The sequence below is a fragment of the Embiotoca jacksoni genome, unplaced genomic scaffold (genome assembly GCF_022577435.1).
Source record: "Embiotoca jacksoni isolate LCO1_2020_lvr unplaced genomic scaffold, fEmbJac1.0.p SCAF_27, whole genome shotgun sequence".
In the NCBI taxonomy this organism is placed as follows: Eukaryota; Metazoa; Chordata; class Actinopteri; family Embiotocidae; genus Embiotoca; species Embiotoca jacksoni.
This window is the reverse complement of record NW_027185378.1, coordinates 5,845,437-5,864,984: the sequence shown is the minus strand read 5'-3', so window position 1 is coordinate 5,864,984 and position 19,548 is coordinate 5,845,437. Positions and strand designations below refer to the sequence as shown.

At 39.9% G+C, this 19,548-nt stretch overlaps 1 protein-coding gene across 2 annotated transcripts in view; it reads right to left on the bottom strand.

Moving 5' to 3' along the window:
• Positions 1-19,548, bottom strand: part of LOC138205187 (leucine-rich repeat and fibronectin type-III domain-containing protein 2) — a 132,850-nt gene that overhangs the window by 50,574 nt on the left and 62,728 nt on the right. For both annotated transcript variants that reach the window (XM_069160949.1, XM_069160950.1), the window contains exon 3: positions 8,322-8,446. The gene's annotated coding sequence lies outside the window, so the exon portion shown is untranslated. The remainder of the gene's footprint in view (positions 1-8,321; positions 8,447-19,548) is intronic.

The window sequence follows — 19,548 nt, the reverse complement described above, 5'->3', positions numbered from 1 at the left end:
ATAGTACACATTCCATATATAATCCAAAAAGAAGGGGTGATTAAGACTTATTACGTTGCTGAATTACAGGATGTTTTAGGACTCAGTGTCAAAACAGCTGAGGAATATTAACAAGAGATTTTCTTTAATACCAATAATAATTCAAGATGTGACACTTATGGGGCAGTGATAATGGAAACAACGCAAACAACTGATGCCATAAATGTCATTTTTCTAAGAGATATTTTTAAGTGTTGTAGAATATGTGAAAATATAATATGTGACCGTCTGAATAGTTAAGGAATTAACCAACACAACAGACTCCTGTGTCTAACTACACCATCAGCACTCGCTGGTAATGATGGACTCTGGTATAAAAAAAACGTATAAATAAAATAAATGTCCTAACCTTTGCCTCATTAGCACAATCACTCGAGTTTTATAGAGCTAAATTAGCTTTTTGAATAAGAGTCTGTTGGAGTCAGATGTTTTATTGAGCAACGCCACAGTGGCTCTCAGTGGTATTGCGCTCTAAGGCCCTTTCATATTGGCTTCACTTTACAGACGGGGAAACTAGAGCAGATTGATTCAGACTGAGGATGAACTGAGGGGCTAAATGAAGATACTACATTTTTTTTTTTTTTTACATTTGTGATGTGTTCCAAATGGCGTAGTTGTGTACTAACACTCACTATTTTGAGTGCATCAGTGTGTTCACACTGTCAGTACAGAAACATGCAGTTCACTACAAGTACCAGGATGATGCAGTCAAAACGGTCCAAAAAAAGGAAGCGTGAAACGCTGGACACGTTCCACGCTAAACAGTCGCCATTATGGCTACATAGAGGAAGGGGCGATCGACGTAAAGAATTGTCAAAATAAGGTGCAGGTGTTCCCGAACACCACATACAAGTGTTTATTTTTCACTACTGCTGCTGGACAGAAGCAATCAGTCTGTTTATTGAGTGTTAAACTGAGAGCACAAAAACATCTTCATTTCTGGGTAAAATAATTAAAGCTTCTGATATTTTGGCATGTATTCACATGCTCAGGTTATTTCCAACCAGTGCAGAACGGCAGTGTGAGATTTGAAACAACAATTGCCTGTCAAAATTCAAGTAATTTACAAGTAAGAGTCCTGACAAGTTAGAGCACTATTTGTCAGTGTAATACGGAAAGTGTGTCATTTGGAACACAGCACTGGACATTAAGATAATAAGTCTCCTTTAAAGAGACAGCCTCTTTACGGCAAAGGCCAAACTGAAGTGTTGCATGTTAAATGGCCAGTATAACACAAACACTTTTTTTTTTCTTTTTTCTTTTAATCATGACTTTTCAATAAAGCAACAGAATAAAAAAATATAGACCTGGAAATGAGCATAGGTTCCTTTGGGCATTGAGCAGTGTGTGAAAAACAAAGACTGAGACTGTAGCACACACACACACACACACACACACACACACACACACACACACACACACACACACACACTAAAACTAGGTTAATAATGGGTAACAGTTATGAGGACTGGAGGATAAAAAGATGACAAAATACAACGAGCGCCATAGAAATACAATATTCTCTCTATTTACCTTTGACTATCGTAAGCAGCATTTTTAACAGTACACCCTATGCTGGAGGCACACAACAAAGAGATTTTTAACATTTTGGGAACCATTTAAATTTCCAATATTAACTTTACAGGGAGAATAGCTCATTCCTAACATTGCAACAGCTTTTTTGTACCCATTTAAGTCCCATACAGGAATAAAGAATATCTAAATTAGCAGTTGTCAGCCCGACCACCCCTGTTTCTTCAATTTAATACCTTGTCAGACGCATTAAACTCCTCTTTGGTACAGTATTTTACACCCATTCCCCTCCCCCACCAGGATTACAAAAAAATCTTTACTACTAGTCATTTATAAATAGAACACCCCATCACTCTGAGTGTAGATTTTGATAGAGAACCAAAGCTGCTCAACTTCATGTTTCAGTGTCGGGGCGAATGATTTGTATCCTTGGAGCCCATCTCCTGCTGCCTGTCACCGGAGTTTTAACACAGTTTGTCAGAGGATGTTATACGACTGGATGGGTGTGCTGCATCGCCGGGATTTTCAGATGCAGGTTGGGCCCTGACAACGCAGCCTCCAATTGGTCTCAGTTATTTCCAAGATGAATCAGAAAAGCTTTTAATAAGGAAATCCGAAGAGCTCACGGGCTGTGCGGGTAACTTCAAAGGGAGGTTAATATAGATCCCCTGAGCATTTGCCGCTCTGCCACAACCTTTACAGATGGCGAGGAATGGACAGAATTAAGCTCGGTGAAGTAAACTCAATTTCCAGGCCGCAAAAAGCGTATTTGTTTTGCCAGTCTTAGAACTTCAGGGTGAGTTTGGTGTACAAATACTGCAGTAAGACAAGAAACATAAAGAATAAGAGCAATAAACTCAGCGATATAGGCTGCGCGAGAGTATCAGCTGCCAAATGCACACATAATGTCACAACTAACCCTGAAACTTGTAAAGCTGAAAAGCTTGCAAAGAGATTTCTACCCGAGTCCAACGGAAAACATCGCAGCTCCAGAGCAGGTGAATACATTGTGTGCTTAAGGCCAGCTTTATAGTATAAAGGAAACACTGATAGAGGCTCATGTGAAAGACTTTAACAAGCAGCATGGGTGAAATCCATGCAATTTTCCCTCCACCACCAAGATGGAGCGAGAGCAGCTGCCTTTCCCCATGTTATCTGGTCTGCAGCTGACAGAGACATCCAAATCCTGACACACATACTATAGTGCACATGGCAAATTCATGACATCTGCACATGCTGCCAAAGATGAAAGCCACAAGTCTGGTACAAGGCATGTGGGAATAGATGTACAGTAACGAGAGCCTTGGGGCCCGGCTTAATGAGGAGGATTAGTGAGCCATGATAGTGCTCTTGTGCGCAGCTGTAAGCGGAGAGGTGAAGCTGGTAGCTGGATGGATGAGGGAACGTCAGTTTGTCAGGTAGAGGACGGGCTCACCTCGGCTCCCGGGAAACTCTTTAACTGAGACGGGGCGAGCGCAGGCCATTAGATGAGGCCAGATTGTAAAAGCTGACAAGTGCAATCAATAGATCACAATGTGATATTAACTCGCAATCATCTTTTTGATATCCCGCTGAGATGGGACGGAGAAGGGAGGCAATTCCCATGTTCAGCAAATTTGGTGCGTCTCCTCCTCGCCGCAAATGTTCAAGATTACTTTTTCAGCACAAACATTATGTGACCTTAATCTATTTCTAGTTAATTACTTAATGTGGAAGTAATATATAAAAAAAAGAGGCATTTCATAGCTTCATACCGAGGCGGGTTCATTTGGAGCACAATGTTGAGTCATTTATTGCCACCATCTTTTATTTAATAGTCCACATTAGAAATATTAGAAACATGATAAATATAAATCCAATCATAATTCAATCTTGGCCTCTGAACATGCTTCCTCACAACGCAGCATGTTCATTCTGAGGTTCTTTTGCTTTGAAAAGCTCTTGAGTTATGATATCATTTCTTTTCAGAAGAAGTGGCAATCCTCGCCATTATGAGCCTCAGAAACAGGATATACATGATTACAGATAAATAACTAACATGTTTGTCTTGTTTACGAGGCAATGTTCACTGGTTAGAGGGCCATCTCTGCATCACACTTTGTGGAGAGGTCTCCTACAGCCAGTTGTAAGGTTGATCTGTTCGCGGTGCCAATCTCTACGTCAAATTCAAGGTTGGTCGGGAATGAGCCATTACGTATTGCATCTCTGCTCACATCTAAAATCTGGCTTTTCTGTGAAGACCATGAGTCTCAGAAACTACTTGAGCAGCGTCATTGTAGGACATTATGGTGTCTGCGCAGGCTGAATTATCCTCCATGTGACTAGAAGCTCCTGAATTTGTATGCACGAGAAACCCAGCAAGCAATATGGGCCCTTTAAACACCAAAACCCAAACTAAAACTACACACACCACCTACATTGAGTTGGATGAGGCAGACATAATTGGTTTAACTTTCTGCCTTTAACCATTCATTCTCTAGTCTCTTAGGTATATTCTGAGAATGTAATTACGTAGGGATTGACTAGGTTTGTAATGCAGCGTCTTACTTGGCTTTGCTATAATTTGACTCCATGAAAGAGCTTAATCTGAGACAGCGAGCTTTACAGATGATATTTTAGATTTCTGTGGAAGAGCAGGTCGCCACATATAGTTTTGCAGACTGACCAGTTGTCCATCCAGAAGCTTTTCCCTGCAGAGTTCTAACTTGAATTATTTTGGTAATGATGATTGCAGTGATGTTGAGGAGGGAGAAAGTCTGCGACCATTTTACTTCTTAGATTCAACAAAAGGTTTGTTTTAGTCATCCTGTCTCTTCACAGTACATGTGTGACATTCCTGGAAGCAATTTTAATCTTTAAAGCAGCGTTTCATCAACCCCCAGGAGAAACAACCTCACAGGTGCGCCCGACACGTCGCTGACATTGTTGAGGAAATCAACCCAATTTGCCTGGCAGATTGCATTTGAACATTTTTCTGAACTGTTTCGATCACTGTTGTACGTTTTTGCATGGGGTCTGGGCGCCTCTGTGCCATCACTTACCTGAACTCCTTATCGGTTTTCTTCCCCCGAAAGCAAAATTGAAACAAGCACGGATTAACTCAATGTCATGGCAGCTTTGTCCCTGGGATAATAGGAGACAATGAGCTGTGCAGTGACAGCAATACATGATGCCAATTTCCTCACAGAAAGAGAAAATGATGGAATGAGAAAGGAGAAGAGTTTGGGGAGATAGCTTAAGACCCTAATCCAACTTTGTAAAATCAGAACGCTTTGGGTTTTGCTGAGTGTTTGTCCTGTTGGAGTGATTCATATCATCCAATCGTTGTGCTGCAGGCAGCACAAATGCAGGCTGAAGATAGGTGACAGGATGGTTTTAAGATGATTAGGTGACTGCCACATTTCTGTGAAAATAAATTTGATATATTTAGTCTTAAAGGGATAAAAAGGTAAGGTTCTCTCATATCTGAGCATGAAGACATTGTTAATAGTTAATCATAAGCTCCAATGCTCATAGAGCATTCACGTATTGAGAACATACAGTATACGACTGTGGGGTTATCAAACATATGACTAGTGACCTTTTAAGGTGAGTGATGTATTTTTAGTTAAATGCTAAAGCTGCTGAAGGAAGGAATTTACTTTTGGTAATTTTAGATTTATAAAACTCAAATTAAATTTGGCTGTGTTCTGGAATCTCAGCACACGCAATCAAATTCACACCCAACTGGGAGTTGAAAAATATTTGACAATGGTAATAATACCTTAACTTTGATACTGGCTCTTTAACAAAACATCTTTGAACAGCAATTTTATGAAATTCATTTTAGGAAAAAGAAAATTACATTACATAAATAAAGTCTTTAGTTTTCAGTCAGTTAAGAGTGGGAAAGTGGGACTCCAGTAATTTTCTGCAGAAAACAACCATAGTTCGATTTTACAATCTAGCTATTCTGCAACTACAGTTTTGTCCCCTAAATGCCTCACATATAAGCCATCGCGACAAATCAGAAACAAAACCAGGGCCAGATCTCTCAAGGACACAGCACTGCACAAATGTGCTCTATGTTTTTTTTAAATTCAGTTTGCAGTCTCAATTTGCATGTGTTCAGTGCTAAAACAGCAGTCCACTATTCAGGCTGGACTGACTCTGGTACAGCTCAGGGTCCCCTCTGCAAGTAGAGAGACTTAATTTGAGCCATACAATAGCGGGGTTTCTATGATGACACATCGATCCTAAACATTCTTGAGAAACATACAGAAGATTGCGTAAATGATATGGTATGAAAAAGTCACAAAATACACACAAGGCATCACAACAGGTGGTGAGATAAAGAGAGAGTGACAGCATAGTAAAACAGGGTAGGGTCTCCCTTGGCTCTTGGTGTCATAGATTCTACAAGATGTTGGAAACCTTCCTCTGAGATTCTGCTCCATGTTCACATGATTGCATCACATCATTTCTACAGATCTGTCAGCTGCACATTGATGCTGCGCATCTCCTCTTCTACCTCATACTGAAGGTGTCTCACTGGATTCAGATCTGGAGACTGGGGAGGCTACCGAAACAAATTGTGACAGGATACATTGTCATGCTAGCAGTAGTCATCAACAGGGGGGTCCACCGCCAGGTTGGACGTGTGGTGCTTTCTGAGCTGCTCTGCTTCTCACCACAGAGTTACCACAGCTTTTCTTTTAGCTCCAAACACGAAGGTCTTTCTCTGTAAATTCTGCAGACTGCTGTGGTGAAAATTCAGGACATCATCAGTTCCAGAAATACTCAAACCAGCTGGTCGGCCACCAACAGTCATGTTGCTGTCAGAGTTACTAAGATCACATTTTTTTCCCCCCATTCTGATATTTGATGCTGATATTTACTGACACATCTGACCTCTATCTGTAGGACTTTATGCATAGCACTGGTGCCACATGTTTGACTGGTTGGATAATCATATGGATGGACAGGTGGACAAATGTTCCGATGTAAAGTTCTAGATGCCTAAAATGTCTTGACAAAAGAAATGTTGAGCAAGTATCAACATATTTAAATTACATTTTGATGACTCCAAACCATAAAACTGTTGATTAACTATTTTAATTTAAAATCAGTTTTTAAATTATATATGATACATATTTATTGCACATTTCTTTCAGCCTGACAAACTTCCTATTGGCTCTTGAAACTCCCATCTGCACTGTTTCCTCCTGCTTTTCAGAGGTGAATGGGACAGCAGAATAAATAACTAGCCTGCCTCCTCCTATTACTTTTGTCATCCACCCTTAAGTGCTCATGCAGTAAAGAAAAAGATGCACCTTGCATCAAAACATGCACAATACACCCAAACTACAGCCTGAAAAAAAAAAACATCTCGAAAATCTATTTTACACACAAATACATACATACATACACGCAAACAAACAGGTTACTCAGAATTCAGGTGATACAACAGTGGACATCACGTGTCCATCTCTATGGTTACTGCAGTAAGACAATATTGTGTCTTTTGGATCAATGGTTTACTTACTTTACGTAAACTTCAACTTCGATAATAGTTGTTTGATTTTTGACATGGTGGTCAATGCCGATTGGTTAAAAGATGCTCCAATAGTTTCAGAATTAACCCGAGGTCTACACCCATTAGCAAGCAACCACTGGAAACAGTTATCAATTGAGCTTGGCTTCTCAATAAGCAAAGTAACCGACAAACACTTACTGGCCCAAAAATTTTTTTTAATTCTGCTCCTGTATTTTGAAAGTTGTCGGCCCGTTCTCAATCAAATGTGACAAAACTTGACATCGTCTGAACACACAGGAGCCTCTCAATTCAAACCATTTTTAAGATAGCAAACCCGCAAGTAACAATTGTTCCTCACTGTGTGAAATGAGAATACACAGTAAAACGATATTGGTCTGAATATGAGACACTATTTTCTTTTCCCCCTCCAACTTGGATATGAAATGCAGATATAATTTTGGAGTGGAAAGAGCACCTTTGAAATTTATATTTTTTTTTTTACCAGTGTTTTCAGCCGTGATTCTTAAAGAAATTGTTTTGTTAACCCAGTTTAACCTGTAAGAGGTTCTGGGGGTTCGTGTAACCTGTTTTGCTACCGTGGAGGAAATTAATTCATGATGAGAAAAAAGGACAAATTCATAACGTCTCCAGACGTCATTAGTGCAAAAAATTTCAAGCAGGGAGAGAATCTGTCAGACAGCCATGAATTACGGCTGTCAGACATGATGAGCTCCAAAACAGTGAAACATGTTTCCTGTCAGACAACATGATTCAGAGCGCTTCAAGAGCCTGACAGCAGAGATTGTGAGTCGGTGATTGACAAGATACACAAATGTGAAAAGTAACTACGGTGGAAAATTAGCCAAGATGTGTAACTGCCACAACTCCAGAAATGTCTATGAATGTGTACGGTACCTGTTGAATAGTTTAATAAACAAAATAAAGTAGTAACTAAAGCAGTCAGACACTGTATAAAACAATTAGTAGAATATTTTCCTGTAAAATATTGTTGCAGAGATGAACTATAAGCTAGCAGAAAATGGAAATAATCAAGTAAGTAGAGTAATCGCACTGTCCACCAGTGGTAGTTTGAATGATGGTATCAGTATCATTGTTCATCCATGTTCAGTATGCCGCATGTAATGTCAAGATCATGACAAATGTGTGACATCCACAGATTTGTCATGATGTGTAAGTCCTCTTTTCCAACTGTGTGCATCACATTTGTACTCACAGTAACCGGAGGCGTTGTTCCGTCAGGTCAGGTATCCAAACACATATTGATTCATGTGAAGAAGGTGGAATCCAAATCATATAACACCTCTTGTCTGTAGATCTCATTCACATCGGTCAGGTTACCTAAAACAGGGACGATCACAAAAGAAGACGGCGGAAATGAACCGAAAGCAGTTATGGGTGGTGATTGTTTACGTGGTAGAAAAAAAAAATATCACAACAAACTTTGTCTTTTTGGAACTTCAAAGTATCATAATACGAAAATATTTTTTTTCATTTTGCTTTTCATCAGATGTGGCATCAAGTGGCAGAAGCTCATGCAATGGCATTAAAACATCAAACATTGAAAGTGCACTGTAGGGTACAAGAAGGAGCAGAAAAAACACTTTTTTTTGTCTTTTAGTTTGGTAATCATATTCCATTTAAAGCCTTTGATTTTACCCTTCCAAATCAAAGGGCGGCTCGGTCTGTTTGAGGAAAAATATATAAGATACATAGAAAGGTCAAATAGTGACGGATTGAGATCCATGATGTTCTCAGACGAGCTTTCACAGGAGCCCGCTCTGACAGAACCTGTTAGCTTTATGAAGAGAGGGAAGGGTGAATGGTGTAATAATACAGCGTAAATACATCTTCTCATTAAAATTCTGTGACCATGTCAGTGCACATATCCTCCCAGAGCCCACTGCCACTTCTCATCCTAATGAGAGAAGATAAAAGGACGGAGAAAGAGAGGAAGAAACAGGAAGGTAGACACAACAAGGTTTCATCATGTTTATTTGGGAAAAACGCTATGTTCTGGCTCAAGGCTGCGCTAGCCGAGGTAAATAAACAACAGCAATTTTGAAGTCCCATTGCAATTATCACTGTCTTCATAGAATAATACATCTCTCTGCTAAAACAAGGGTCCTCTTAGGATCCGCATCTGCCAGCCGTCTGCCTTTGCCAAATCCCATGGTCAGGGTGGAACACTAAGTGGTACAAGATCCCACCGGCTGAATGGGAAGAAGCTGTAGACTAAAGGCAATGAACCAGACACAACAAATTCAATATTATCAGTACGACCAGTACTGGATAATAAGCATGGCAATCTTTTGCCTGGTTGCCATAAGAAACCTTCCTTTACCTTCAAAGATGTGCAGCATCTTTAAAGAGTCTCCTCAGCTAAACTGAGAAAACAAACATACAGTATTCTCACTTTTTGTGCAGCGGTATGGAGCCACACTGATAGTTTCATTTTATTTTGTCCAGGTTTTTAGATATCTGTCTGACATTTCTGCCAATGGAGGTAAATTAAATTTAATGTATGGTGCACATTATTGTATAATTACATTTAAAGTTTCAACAGTTACATCTCTTTACTGGAAATTGTTGCAATGGACAAGAATGCATTGTTAACAGTTTCCTCAGTGACTGTTTCTGCAGGAAAAAGGAGATCAAATGAAATCTCTCCCAAACTGAACTGCACTGTGCTGGTCTGATCCAGGCCGGCGTTCTTTCCAGTCCATTTCTAATTGTGACAAATAAAGGTGCATGTTGCCTCCGCTGACTCAAATCGACGAGTCTCTGTGGCACATGGAAACAATTGTCATATTTGTAGCAACAGTATTGGAAATAATAAATGATTTGTTGTACCATCAAGTGTTAGGAATTGAGGAATTGGACTCGACGCACAACACAACAAGAAGTGCGTACGTATACAGGGAATGTGGCCTGGTTCGAAACCCGACCCAATTTCTCTGAGTGAATATGGGTCTTGTCACCCATCATAGAAAATTGATTGCAGACATTTCATTCTCCTCGGTATACACCTCAGGTTGATTTTAACCAATCAGCTTGCAGCGAAACCGGCCAATGTACTGCATCAACCTACCAAACCACTAAAGCGTTTTTCCTGAGCACAGCGTATTTTTACGGTTGTTTTTAAAGAACTGCCAGCAGCGTGACGAGGTGCTGAGTGTTTATTCGGCGCCGAGCGGTCAGCGTTTCTTTCCGGTCACCGAGCGTTCACTGAGAGTCACGTTCGTCAATGTCACCAGCCTTCCAATCGCATTGAAGGAGGGGCGGGAAAAGCGCAGTTAACCACCGACACTCATCGCTGATTGGTCCGCCCTTCAGTCCCATTCTGCTGTGAAAACGCTAATATGAGCCGAGCCACCAGACGGTTATCACGGCGAAGACAACTGAAGCTGTGGGAGACAGTTGGCGCAGCCAGGCTACAGGGAATGTCCAGAATCTTAAAAAGTAAAGTCCATGATCCAAAAAAAACTGAGGCAAAAACAAAGTCCAAAAAGGAAAAAACACAGGTCAAACAAAAAAAACAAACATACTAGACACTGAAAAGCGTGATGGGACAACTTGCTTGAAGTAACGATGACAATCTGACACAGGAGGTCAGGAGGTCAGGAGATAATTCCGCACAGCTGGAAACAATCAGCGCGGGAAAGACAATCAGACACAGGTGGGAAGACAAGAGGACAGGAAGTTAAGACAACAGAAGTGAGACAAGGTTACTCATAAAAATATAACAGGAAATGAACATGAAAAACTTAGAGACAGAGCCAAATGACGATGAAAAGACAAACTGACAAAAATAAACAATGGCAACAGACTAAAATGGACGGGAAGAAACTGATACGACAAAAATAAATAACTAAACAACGATGAACAGTGACATTTAGTGTCACATATAGTGAACTTCTCCACATCTAAGTCGCGATTCATCCAAGACTGACTGAGAAGGAGTTTCTAAGAAGACGCATTGCTGTTGACGTTTTAAAATATCACTTTTTCAATGCTGGGAGTGGCACAAATGAAAAAGTGTAATCAGAATTGACCCAATTATTTAGTGTGGAGACACACAGCATTGAGACAGATATTTTAAATCCTGGACAAATAAATCCAGAACTCTCTGCAGCCTGATAATCAGATGGAATTGCCATCGGGTTTCCATTTCATTTTCAGTCTGTTGTTGTGTTCATGTTAGTCCTTTTCTGTTTGGTCGGAGTTGTTATTTGGCCCGAACCACTCAGTGTTGAAAATGAATCCCCAGTTTGATTCCTGGCCAGCCAGACCTTTACTGCATCTCATTTCCCTGCTCTCTTTCCCTGCATCTTCTCGCTGTCTCCAGTGTAACTGTTTGATAAAGGCAAAAATGATGACCCCCCAAAAAAACCTTTAAAAAACTTGCAATTTGTTGTCTTTTTAAACATTCATCTAAATCAAATTTTTAAACTGCAATACTATATAATGTGCAGAGAATTTTAATAAGGGGCAGTTTGTGTTCTGTTGCCTTAAGGTGTCATATCAACGTTTCCAAATTCATAAATCTTCATGAAGAAAATCTAATAGAAAAAAAGCTTGTGTTCAGTCAACTCAATTTGACTTTCAGGGGCAAAATCTGTGAACCCTATGAAAGAACTGTCTTTTCATTGGTGATAAGTTGTGGTCTGATGCTACAGTATACAAAAATGCAATGTGGTTTAGAGAAAAAAAAAAAATACAAGAAAAATTATACTAAATAATACATTAAACATTCCTACATACATTAAACATTAAACATTTCTAGTGCCGGGGGTGGGGGTTGGGGGTGGGGCGGGGAGTGAAGTAATCCTTAAGTTTAATAACCTCTGTTGGCTGCAAAAACCTCAAACCAGTGATTCTAGTGGCTGCAGATCAAAGCTCTAAAATGTTCAGGGAAAATCTTTCTTTCCGACAGAACTGCTTCATGTCAGCTACATTTTTGGGGCTTTTTGGTGTGAACAGCTCTCCTGAGAACATTACACAGCATCTCTGTTAGGTGAAGGTCATGGCTCTGACCGGGTCACTCTAAAAGGCTGATCTATGGTAGATTTACTTTGGTGTTTTGAGTCATTGTCCTGCTGCATCACCAACTTCTACCGAGCTTCGGCGGAGAGACACCCCGACACTATGCAAGATACCTTGATCGATTTGGGAATTCATTTGACTCTTCATGATGGCGGGTTAGCCGTGTCCACAGAGAGCAAAGCCCCAAATGATGACCGTACCTCCTATTTAGCATGATATTTTTATGTTGGTATGCAGTGGGCTTTTTACGCCATACGTAGTGATGCATGCTCTTCCTGAACAATTCAATCTTTCACAAACCACAAATTACTTTCTCAGTAGCATTGAAGAGTGACAGTTTCTGGACTTAGCTTCAGCGACTCCTTGAAGCTATTATCTGATCCTCTGGGCTTCTGCCTAAACTTACTGCACATTCTGCTTGTTCATTTGGACCAGTTTTTATTGAGCGCCCAGTTCTAGGAGAGCAGCCGCAGTACTAAATCGTCTCCATTTTTAGACAGCTTCTTTAATGGTGGACTATTTAATATCTAAACTCTTTGAGATGATGTAATCCTTCCCAGCATCATGCAAATCAATAATTACTGATCACAAGTCTTAAGATGCAAAAAACATGGTTTACATCACTCCATTGCCTATAATTTGAATGCTTGAACGATGTATCCAACATGCACAAGAATAATACAGTGATTCTTATGTTATTGCATAAACTAGATTGTGTTTGTTAACAATTTTAACCTGAATGAAGTTCTGACCATATTTCAAGACCAACAATGGATGAATACAGGGTTCCCTTACTGTTTCTTACCACTGTAAATTAACATTTATGAGGTTCAATTGTTTATGCTCAGCTAAAAATTAAAAGGTCTATCAACCAAAAATGTGCTTTCCCAGCTGGGAAAACAAAAGATATCAATAACCAGAGCAACATGTTTCTGGGAGTAAGAGGCCGCCTGTCACTCGTAGGAATGCTCCATATGTTACATAGAATTAAAGATTCAAATCAGATAAATAAGCTTACGAAGACAACAAACTGTGGTTTTGAGAGATCAATTTATGCTGCCAGTTCATGTGATTTCTACTTCTGTTACTGTGACAAGCTGCAGAACATCCTCCCGAAATCCCATTGACAAGCTCTTTTCGCAATGTGCAGTGTTACTAAGCCACAGAGATTTCCAGACTCCCCTGGTTGTAGTGGAAGGTGTTGCCAACCAACACCTCTGCTTTCATTTCGGGAACACAATACACCTAATGAGATTCCACGGCCTGCAAGCAGCGCTCTCCATCTCCCCGTAAACCCACCTCGAGCAGCCCGAGTGCCCACACTGCCTCGCGGTGCGGTCTTAATATCGTTTAAGTGCAAACAGGCTTGAAGTTGCAACATTTCAACCAGAATTCAGACAGTTATGATTTCACGCTGTATAATTGAGATGCTGCTGTTGGCGTACGTGTCGCACAGGTCAACAACAGCTGTCAGTCTGGATTATGGTGGATATACTGTAACTGAGTAAAACATGGCACACTAGAAGTGAGGGTTTGTTGAACTGTGTGTGTGGATAGTGTGTTCCTTTTTCACCTGGCGGCGCCTTGGAATGGTGCTCCGACGCTTCGAGACTTCTGCCGTAGCTGTCAGTTTATTGATGAAAAACAAGCGACATGCATGGTTATGAATGTCAAATACCTCAAATGAGAGGAGCAGCGGACTCCCTAAATGGAAATTAATTAAGCTGTGGGGTCTCGGAACGCTTTATTCGAAATTAGTTGCTTTGAATTAATTGTAAAAAACTGCGTACAGTCATTTATGCGGTCTCTAAGGGATGAATTGATTAAATTATTTAAATGCAAAGTGTTTAAGCTCTGTGTGTCCAGTGATTTCTGACACTTAATTATCAGCAAGATCACACCACCAACATCACTTCTGCCAGGGTCTAAACTGTGTCAAGGATTCATTTACAAGACTAAAGACTCCATTAAAAGCACCTCTACACACCACTATAGATTCATTCACTGTAAACTAAACACAGATGTGTATGCACACAAATATTTATAGTACATGCATTTGGCTGCCATATGAGATAAGAAACATGATATTAGCTGGAGCACAGAAACACATCCGATATTTTTCAGTCTTGTTAATCATCTGATCTGAGTCACAGAGAATACATCTGGCCCCAAACCAAAGCCATGCGTGGACTTCAACACACAGCGAGCCGACTGTGGTGTTCCGTTTGAATTGGATCTCATTTAATCTTCTTGCATATTAGTTACTGAGTGCAACGTGCATTTGAACTAAGCAAGGGGATGATGGTTGATTAATAAAACCCAGACACGAATCTAAGCTCTTATTACTTTCAGGGGAGATGAAGTCTGATGAAAAACTGCTCTTTACATTGTATAGGCGTGTGTCGCTTCTGGTACTGTGGGAGTATCTCTGGGCTGAGGCCGTATATATGCAACACGCTCAACATTTATATCCTCACAAGCATCACATTGCATGTGTGTTTTTGTACATCAATTCTGCTGGGCACTCAAGTAATAAAGCATCATAAAATGAGTCATTGGGTGTGTCATGGTACACACAATAGAAGAAAACAAATCCAAAGGTTTTCGGCATGCTGTCGAGAGCAAATCGGAGAGCCAATCAAACTTGACATTGTTATAATCAATCACACTGTGAACAAACAAGCATCGAACTTTAATGAATTGCAGTTATTATTCTCAAAATTTGAAGGTTGTTTTTAACGAAGTGGATTAAAGTATTCCTTCTCATTTTTGTTTTATCGGAAAAAGAAGGTAACAAGGGAACCTGCTATGTCTCTACTGCTTAACTTTCAGCGAAAATGTTTTCACTGTGTGTATGTGATCTGAAATCTCCCGGGGCACACAGTTATTTCTTTAATATTTATTGCCTGACTATAAACAACAGTAACGACATGACAAACTAGATTTGAGGTCATTTAGAAACAGTGCTACCATTACGATTTATCTTTGGTGCTGGGGTTGTTCCAAAAGTAAGAGTGTCTAGAGGTCAGAGTAGCTTATGTCTGTGTTGAAGCCAGTGACTGATTTAGCTGCTGATAGGCCGACGGCTGGACGTGGAAACTGAGAGGCTGGCAGGACCCCCGCACATCAGCCTACGAGACAAGTCCGCCCTCACAGAGCGTGGCTATTTATACAGCCAGCCAAGTACTATACTTTTTTTTTTAAATCCAAAAGCAACAATGTGAACTTCACCTGAACATTATAATGAATGTATATTTAAATGTTCCTTAAGAACCCCTTCCAGTGAAAATCACGTTGTTTACCTAGTTAACATGTCCAAGTGATGTTTTTAATATGCAACAGGACACATCATGAGTAAAATAACCAGTTAGCACTATTGCTGAAGATATTTATTTTGGAAGTGCAGTGACAGTCAAGCCACAAACCTAAGAACCAATCCCATCAGTTTGGGGGTGGGGCTTCCAATATCATCAAGCAGCCGACTCAAGCTGCAGACGAGATGAGGTGAAGATGGAGGCGGGGACTATTTTAAAATGTATAGATCTGAACATTCTGAATAAAGGCAGAGGGGGTCGCCTTGGAATGATAGTCACTACATCGATGCTCGTGACCAATCTTGTATAGTGATAAGGAAGTCAACATGCTGGCCTCTCCAGTGTCTACGGCTGGCCTATCAGTAGTGAAATTAGTTGCTGGTTTTGAAATAGACACTGCACCATATTTTTTTTACCTGAAAGCACTGACAAGTAGATTTTTGCAAAGGAAAATCTCTTAATTACCATTAATTAGTGATATTATTTAAGAGATATAAATCTGGATATACAGCATAGCTAATAAGTTTTGTTTGTTTTTGTTTAAAAAAAAAAATCAGACAGTGAAGCTGCACTATTTGGAAATGGGTGCCAAGAAAAGTAGTCTCAAAGCACCATAATGACTTAACAACACTCTTTCATTTAGTGGGAGGACTTGTAAAAGGAAGAAGATAAATACATAAACAGACTCAAGGTCATTGCCATGTTAGCAGCTCCGTAAGGCAACATATTTGGAGGGCATAGTGTTTGAGCGAAATACTTTTTTTTTCCTGATGTTGACGCTACATGTGGACAACTTATAACAACAAGTTATGAGAATTCCTCCTGAGGAGTGTTGATGTAATCCATCCAATAACACATTTCACAAGTCTCAAGTTTCACATAAACATGAACATCAACCTCATGGTAACATTAGCGAGGAAGAGGTAGATGAAAAAAGTCAGTGGGATCCATTCATTCTGTAATTGTCTACTTCTTAATTCATACAAGCCCTCTGGTATTTGGACCTAAAGAGCTCAGGAACTCACTTTCTATCCATAGTTACTCTGGATGGCATTGCTTTGGCCTCCAGCACTCCTCTAAGAACTATTTAATAATTTTTAACTGGGATAAATTGCCTTCTTTTATCTGTGTAATACTGTCAATATTGTCAGAATGATGCTGGAAAACTACTCCATGTAATTATTACCTCCTTATTATCAAGTTGTCACAATAACTCCTCACCAAGCCTGCAGTTGATCCAAAATGCTGCAGCAAGAGTATTGACTGGAATTTGCAAGAGAGGTTATATTTCTCTTACGTTACCTTCTCTTCATTGGCTTCCTATAAAATCAAGAGCAGAAACCAAAATTCTTCGTCTGACATAAGAAGGCTTTTCATGACCGTGCTCCATAATACCGCAACTATCTTATAGTACCATGTAATCATACTAGACCACTTCACTCTCAAAACGATGGCCTGCTTTTGGTTCCTGGAATTTCCAAAAGTAGAATAGTTTGAGCTCCTCCCTGAGTCTACTGTTCGTTGTCTCTCTATGCTGTTCTTCCCTCTTAGGTTGTTTTCTGCAAAGATCTCTAGCTCTGAAGTTGTATGTTTCCAATTTTATGCTTCATGGTTCCACAAGCCGACCCAATGTTTATTATTTGTTGCTTCTTTATAATGTTCTTTTCTCGGAGGGAGAAACGAACAGCATAAAGAGGCAACACAACCTTGAATCTTCAAGAATCTTAAGTTCTGAGTTTTTTTCTACTTAGCTGTTTATAATAATGGTCAAAACAATGGGATGTAAACATAATGTTAGAAGCAGGAAATTTGATATTAGCTGATGCTTTATTTTAGTACCCTATTAAAGTGTGTTAAGTGTTGATTTTATTGGTATATTTGCATGTCATTTTAGTTTTATGTATTTTTGTTTTGTAGAACAGAAGTGTACACTATAATATACAGCAGATACTGAAATAGGCTCCACATACATCTTCTCGAGTCCCAGCTTAACAGAAGTTGGGTAAAAATGTTTTTTTTTTTTAAAACAACAACTGTGCTTTATTATTTATACAACATTTTCCTATCATATTTGTAGTGAAATATGTGTGACCACTCAGCATCCCCCACACAAGCTGCTTTTCAGCAGAGCCCAGCATCCCTGCACACCTCCACTCGGGATTATTCTGGGAGGCCAAGCAGTGAGAACGATTGCAACTGTACAGCATCATGATAATGATTAAATGGCTGCTGGTTTGAGTCAAGGTAACATTCATTTCTTACAAGCCTATTTTGCTCAAACATATATGAATTATGTAGCTTAAGGCCCACTGGGTAAATCCAACAACGGTGTACTGCAGAACTAAAGATAGAGCCAACGGCGTGAAGTTTACTACCGCAGCACTTAGTCCACCATATTGTAAAAACATGGCAGGTCCAATACGGAAGAGGCTCGAGAAGCTGTGAGAGCATGTTAAGTGGCTCGTCACCTCGGTCTCAGAATATAGACTATATAGCAATGTAACGCTGAAAGCACGCAGCAAGGAAGAGAAGTGATGTATATTACTAAAAATATGGATGACACAGTTGGACCACCGGCTCTGGGAAGACAACGTGTTAGTTTGTACTCTGGTGTGTGCGAATGCAAGATGTCTTAAGAAGCACATGCTGAACCATGAGAATGCTTTTTCTCCTATGGAAAATGTTGCTCTAGTATAAGGCGATTGCTTTGATGTCTCCGCACACAATAATGTATATTAGTGTGAGGTGACTTTAGGGAGCGTTGCCTCTTTGAAGACATCATTCATTAGCATTCAAAGGGACAACCCTGGTCCAACCGCGCAGTGCACAGATCAAAAACGTTGCCAACAGCAGGGCAGAGGGACGTGCGTGGCATTCTATCTGACCTCGAATCTTTAAGACACCTCATTTGCAGCTCAGGTGTCATATGGTAATCCTTTCAGATAGATAATGTCAGGGAATACTCAGCAACCTGTCATGTTATTATGACAGGTCTGTTTGCAGAGAGAGATTGGATGTGATTTGAAGGGACAATATACCAGCTCTTTGATGATCCTGATCCAGGTGGTAATTATGGAAGAGAGAATGCATGTAGTTTGTGCACAGACTTGTGAAAGACACGACAAAGTCACTTGAAACTCTCGGGCCTTATGGATTTCTCTCACTCTTCCAATGTTGGCTTGTACAAGAGGCCCGATGATAAGAGCTGTCTGATTCACTGTGTTAACTGAGTGAAAGTTAAAGAGACACTGTAAGGGTTCTACATGTCAAAGACAATTTAGTAGTCTCGATGAGTAGAATTCGGCCTGGGAAAAGGGTTGTAAAATATCCTTTGTGGTTCTGGAGGAGCTTTGTCAAGCCGGAGAAAGTTACTTCAGTTTTATCCCCCGTTTATTTTTCGTTAACGTTGCACTAGGGGCTAAAGGGAGGATACATTTGCCTCTGCTGCACATATTTAGAACAATGTTTAGTCATCCTGGCTGTAAGAAGGTAAAGTTGGACTATGGTTGAATTACCTTAGTTTTTGTACAGATATCCTTGATCCCAAGAGGATTTTCAGTTCGGTTCAATAAGCAACAAAAAACACCATAAGTCATCTCAGGGCATTTGAAAGCAGGAAGGTCCTTGCAAAAGAACTTTGCAACATTGCAGAGAGAAACCCAGCAATTAGACAATTCCCACATAATCAACTGCCGGAGGGAAAAACTCCCTTTTAACAGTGAAAAACCTCCAGACTCAGAGGCAGCTAAATTGAATTATTGTGAGGAGGAAAAAAAAAAAAAAAAGGCTAAACTTCTACCAAAACTAGCTTATGAGTGCTGCTATTTCTGCTTTTGTGGTAAAATAATTTATTTTCTTTTTTAAAAAAAAAAACATAGCAATACAGATATATTTTGAATTGTTATAAAATATAAAATGAAGTTTATTGTCAATGGCAAACTATTTAAAATGGACAAGGAAGTGTGGGGGGAAAAAAAAATTCCCTGTCATCTGTTCCAGTCTCACCTTTACTTACTCAATAAATACAGCCGCCACAGGGCAGAATTTCTCAAACTACATTCTTTAATAGAATGAGGTTGATAT